Below are 6,000 nucleotides of genomic sequence, written 5' to 3' on the forward strand. Positions count from 1 at the left end.
AATGAAGTAGAACAATATTCTCTTTCTAGTGGCTTGCTTTTAAAAACTTGGTCCCCTCCTGCCAACATTTACAGAATCGTCTGTCCCTTGTCTATGTCACATCGCTTTCCTTTTTTCCCTCCTCACCTCCAAAAGGACATTAGTTCCAGCCAAAATGGTTATCGTAGATGCCCAGCACAGTTTCCAAGTTACCAAACGAGACAGAGGGACAATTGATCGTACTGGCACAGGCCAGCGGTGGGAGATACGGGAGTAAGATGTGGGCCCAAACAAGCTGTTGTTGCTGTATCTCTTTCAAAGCATGAATCCACAGGCCGTGCCGGCCTGAGCGCTTCAGATTCTTGGGAAAGAGATACCTCAGCCGGAGTCTCACAAAAGCCAGCCTCCTGAAGGCTCAGTCCCTCCTTGCCACCTTAGCAGAGCTGACCCACCTTATCCAAAGATAGCCTCTGAGCCCCAGCCACCAAGAGCAGCACCTTTTGGCCTCAAATGTCCCCACCAGAGTTAGGCCACATGAGTGATCGTGAATGACACTGACGGAGCAGTGTCCACTGGGTTAACAGGGCTTCTCAGCCTTTCATTTCAATATCAAAAGAGAGGCATTTAACGTGCGACTTGAAATTCCTCATTCATAAGGGCAAGGAAGCTGAGAGCCACTGGGAGCCTCACTTTCCACTGTACAGCTGGTAGGATCGGAGTAGGTAGGAGTCAGAATTGGAGCCTAGGTCTTTCTCTCAGCCTCTAGCCGTGTTGCTGGAGAATGAAGAGACAAAAAAAAAAAAAAAAAAAAAAAAGGAGGCCCAGAAAGTGAGGAAGAAGAAGGAGACAAGAGATGCGGAACAAGACCGAAAATTAAGATCCGGAACTCTGTGCTGCCTTGGAACGTGCTAAAGAATGGAGAGCCTTGGGGCGCCTGGGTGGCTCAGTCGGTTAAGCGCCCAACTTCGGCTCAGGTCATGATCTTGCGGTCCGTGGGTTCGAGCCCCGCTTCGGGCTCTGTGCTGACAGCTCAGAGCCTGGAGCCTATTTCAGATTCTGTGTCTCCCTCTTTCTCTGACCCTCCCCTGTTCATGCTCTCTCTCTGTCTCAAAAATAAATAAATGTTAAAAAAAAAATTAAAAAAAAAAAAAAAAAAGAGAATGGAGCTCCTCAATAGTGACCCACAGGTTGTTGTCCCATTTTTGCTCCTGAGGACAAACCCTCTAGCCAGGCGACCCCCCCTCCAGCCCACACGCTCGGTGTTAAGCACTCTGAAAGTGCCACAGCCTTTACGCGACAGAGACGCCAGAGTTTGTCAAACCGGCAGGAATCACAGACATGTTGTCAAGCTGGGGCACAGGCTACCAGGGAGAATATTTGAACGTTTATTCACCAAGAGGAGCGCATGTGACTGAGTGTTTGCCCTGTGACAGCACCACAACCGGCCGCACACGCCCACGGCTTATCACCCCAGCCCTCAGAAACCGGGCTACACGTGTCACCCTAATTTTGCGGATGAGGAAACTGAAGCTCCGAAGGCTCATCAGTCAATTCGCTTAAGGTTCGGAAACTCTGTTGCCGGTCTGGGGAAAGGGCCCGGGCAGCAGTCTGTTTTCAAAGCACAACCCGTGGGGTCTTGTGATCAAGAACTTCTTGATGGAGCCGGCACAAAGATCCTGTGACCCCATCATCACATAAAGCCTTGCTTCATGAACTGTTCCCCCACAAATGTGCTTTTGGTGCCTGTTTCCCCTCCCCACCCCCCCCACACACACACACAAATGTTTTATGTCTCTGATCACAGTATAAAGTCCCAGGAGTGATAAAAGACGTGAAGTCTTCAGACTAGGATTCCGCACAGTGATTGGACTCTTCTCATGTTTAAAGCAGGCTTTCCGTCAATTCTTCCATTTATTCTATGAAGTCAGTATTACTATGATTATTTCCATTTTACAGCCGAGGAAACACGGGCAGACAAGAGTCTAGGGACACAATACTAGTAAATGGCAGAGCTCTGAATTGAACACAGTCTGATTCCAGAGCATGGTCTAATTTATTATGATGTAATAGGAGTTGGGGAGAAGAGGGAGGGAAAAGGAGGGACAGAGGGAAAAACCATAAGTAGGAAGATGGAGAAAAACGTTAGTTTTCTAGGACTGCTGTATCCAAGTGCCACAGATCGGGTGGCTTAAACCACAGAAGTCTGTTGTCTCACAGATCTGGAGTCTAGAAGTCCAAGGTCAAGGTCCTTTGACCTAACAGGGTCAAAGATGGCAGCGTACTTTCTTCCCAGCCTGTGAGGAAGAATCTATTCCGGGCCTCTCACCCACTTCTAGCAGTGTGGTGGAAGTCTTTGGCGTTCCTTGGCATGTAGAAACACCATTTATCTTGCATTTATCTTCCTGATCTCTGCATTTATCTTCCACACGGATTCCGTCCTGTGTGTGGGTCAGTCTCCAAACTTCCCCTTTTTATAAGGATACCGGTCACATTGGATTAGGGCCCACCCTCACGACCTCATTTTAACTCGATTACCTCTTATAAAGACCCTGTAGATGAGCAAAATTTGCCACCCTCAAATATGTCTCTCTGTCATGTGGACTATTTTAGGCTGGTTATTTTTAAGAAACAAAATACTCAGGAAGAAACTTCGACTTTCCTCCTAACTGCCTGAAAGAACGTAGATAGAAGTCCTGCTCCAGGAAGGGAGCTATCACCACAAATATAAGTACAGTATAACATGAACTAGGGGCAGTAGACAGGGAGGAACATAGCCAAGTCTGTGAAAATTCCTCTCTTTGCCCCATTGTGTCTGTAGGGCCAGCCAACATTTGTTCACCAAACATTTACTCTTTTTCATCTTTCTGTGGATCGTCTTCCTTCCCAAATCCCTACACCCTTCTCTCCTTCTAAGCCTTAATTGCCTGACTGTCTGTGGGCCTTATATTCTTATGGAGCCCCTGCACATACCTAATTAAATTTCCTTTTCTCCTGTTAATCTGTTTTATGTCAATTTGATTCTTGGACCAGCCAGGAAAATCTTGAAGGGCAGGGACAATTTTTTTCCTTTCCCAAAACCCTGTGTCCAAATAAAGTCCCAATCTGAGGGACTGGCAGTTAGGACTTCAACATATGAATGTGGGAAGGGGACATAATTCATCCCATAACACAAGTTTAGGGCCACACGGCCTGTTGGTTAAGAAGCCAGAGCTCCACAGGAGTAGGGAGGAAATGAATTCCTGAGAGGTGAGACTCAGAGCTACCTGGAGAACAGCTCTGGTGTCTTCAGATAAGGGTGGGTCAAACTTCAGCAGAGGCTGAAGGAAAGGCCAGCTCAGGCTTTCTCTGGCACCAAGAATGAGCGCTCACCCACTGATTACTGGCATTTCCTGGCAGTGCCTTGGGCCCTGGGTTGCACAACCCTCTCATCAATGAAAACCAATAAGCTTTAAAAACGGAAAAAAAAAAAATCCTAAACAACAACAACAACAACAAAAACCACACGCAAAAAAAGAGTAACTTTCTGTTGTCTGTGAAACCCTCAAAAAATGTCAACAAGTGCTGAGTCAGGAAATTCTCCCCTAATAGCTTTTGTTGGAAACGTTTAACATTTCAACTTTATCTCTTCTTTTCTTTCAGACAGCTTCCCAGAGGTATTCAAATGCAACAATACCATCATTCAGGACTTCTGGCTCCCAGAGGACTCGGTCTGAGGCAAGGCCAACACATACCCTTATGGAATCAGACCTGCTTAAACACCCTGAGGAGCTGTTTTCCTTCAGCCTTTCTGAGCTGGGGGAGAGGAGGACAATATGGCTGATACACCAGTGCCTTGTTAGATCTGGCCACCAAAGAGAGCATCCCCATATAGGGACTCCTTAGCAGACACACCCCCAAAGCTTAGGTATCGTCTCCGGCAGTGGGCAAATAATACCAAGGAAACTCCAGAATGGGCCTTTCCATACCACCCAGAAACTCGTGGTCACCCTCCCATCACAGATCAAAAGTTTAGCTAAGGAAGGACCACGGCACTTATTTATTTCAGCTTTCCTCACACCTCAGTCTTCCATGTGGGGTCCCAAGACCATTCTGATATCCCTGCCTCCCTATGCTACTTGCTACCCTGTGATTTTTAGCTTCCTGGCCACCTCCATGGTCTTCCCATTCATGTCTCACAGAAGTGGGGTGGCCATCTTCTTCTGAACCAAACAAGCAAATGGGGACAGAAGCAGAAGTGGTGAGTAAAGTAGGCAGGGAGAGAATATCCAGCGGGAAGGGATGTAAGGCCATTTGTCCCCTCACAGAGAAGCTAGCGATTTGGTGTGGCCTAAGCTGGTTGCTGCTGGCCTAATCAATATGTGCTCTGTCTTAATGAAACACCACTTTCTGGTCAAAGGGGTCAAGAGGCATTTTCTTTTTTTTTAATGCAGAGCAATGAACAGCAAGGAAAATAGAAACATATTCCCTTCCCACCACACTCAGGCCCAAAGGCACAGCCTGCTCGTAAAAGTGGATTCACGAACTTCCAGGTAGGCGTCCAGCGAGTCTTCGATGGAAAGTTCATCCTTCCCGCTAACTCGGATGGAAAAAATGACCCCAATGTTCTCGACCTTGAGCTGAAAAGTAATATGTACGGAACAAAACAGGAGCCAGTATCAAAGGTAATCTTTGGCCATATAGTAATCATGCTAAAATAAATACTACATCAACATCCATTGATTAGGATATTTATTATCTAAATATGTGAGAGTTGAAGGAGGAAGCTGAGCTAGCAACCTTCACCCTTTTCAGCATGAGCATAAGACATCGCTGAAGACACCGAGGAAAGGGCTGGGCTCGCCATCTAGACACAGACTTGCAAGCTCAGCCCAGCAGTCAGTGGGCTGGAGCCACCCCAAGAAAGGCTGGGAGGCTGAGTCACAGGCATCACTCACGCAAAATTGAGAATTTTCACATTTTTCTGACCATGCCATATTTGTACGCTCATTGGCCCGTAAAGAAAGGGCAGGGAAGTAAGCGTGTGCTGGGCGCCTGAGCATTTCCTAACCCCGTGAGCAGGTACCATCATTCTCATCTTCAAGATGACGTTCAGAGAGGATGGTCCCATACTCAGAGACCAGTTACCAAGTCAACATCGTTTTCCTTGCTGAAGAATGTTCCGGTAAGATTCAAGGCCAAGGCAAAGGGTCAGTAGTTTGGTGTTAGGTTGTGGTGAGCACAGAATCTCTGGCACATAAGCAGCCTAACGGACTCGTTGGAATATAAAAGAAATCCCGCTTATCCTTATGCCAATCCAAGCTCTCTGAGACCCCCCTCGCCCCCATACAGCATCCTGGGTTCACCTTAGAACTTTCTGGGCTGCTTCCACCTCTATCAACAAGCCTCACGGTGGCACTTAAAATCTTTTCAGGTATTAAAAACAAAAGTTTTATTTAAGTCAAAACTTCTCTCTCCCTCCACACTGAAGCTTTCTTCTTCCTGTAGCTGAGGAGTGCTACCAGTCAGGGCAGAAATGGCCAAAGAGGGGTGCCGGGGTGGCTCCAACCGATGAGTGTCTGACTTTGGCTCAGGTCATGATCTCATGTTTTGTGAGTTCGAGCCCTGCATTAGGCTCACTGCTCTCAGCACAGAGCCCACTTCAGATCCTCTGTCTCCCTCTCTCTCTCTGCCCCTCCCCCACTTGCACTCTCTCTCTCTCTCTCTCTCTCTCTCTCTCTCTCTCAAAAATAAACATTTAAAAACAAATAATAAATTAATAAAGGAATGAATGAATAAATAAATACTTTTTTAATGGCAAGGGATATGAGAACTTTCTTCTCCTTATTCCAGCTAGCTTTCTGATTTCAGGGTGCTCCAGGCAAGCTCCAGGCTGTAGGGTCTCATATCCCCCCGAACTTTCACGGGGAAGTACAAACCTCTCCCAAGGTGCTGGGTGAACCTCTGCTCTTCTGTAGCTTAAAGTCAGCCAACCAGAGGACAAGGGTGAGCCTCTCCTCGGGCAGGCCCCCAGGTCTCCTTGAG

General features: G+C 47.2%; 1 long non-coding RNA gene across 1 annotated transcript in view; it reads left to right on the forward strand.

The window, feature by feature from the left end:
- The window catches only part of LOC122221572, a 31,774-nt gene extending 27,408 nt beyond the window's left edge, over nt 1-4,366 (forward strand). The window contains exon 3 of the long non-coding RNA XR_006203301.1: nt 3,619-4,366. This is a non-coding gene — a long non-coding RNA (uncharacterized LOC122221572). The remainder of the gene's footprint in view (nt 1-3,618) is intronic.
- The last annotated feature ends 1,634 nt before the right edge of the window (nt 4,367-6,000 follow it).

This window comes from Panthera leo, chromosome A1 (genome assembly GCF_018350215.1).
Source record: "Panthera leo isolate Ple1 chromosome A1, P.leo_Ple1_pat1.1, whole genome shotgun sequence".
NCBI classification, from domain to species: domain Eukaryota; kingdom Metazoa; phylum Chordata; class Mammalia; order Carnivora; family Felidae; genus Panthera; species Panthera leo.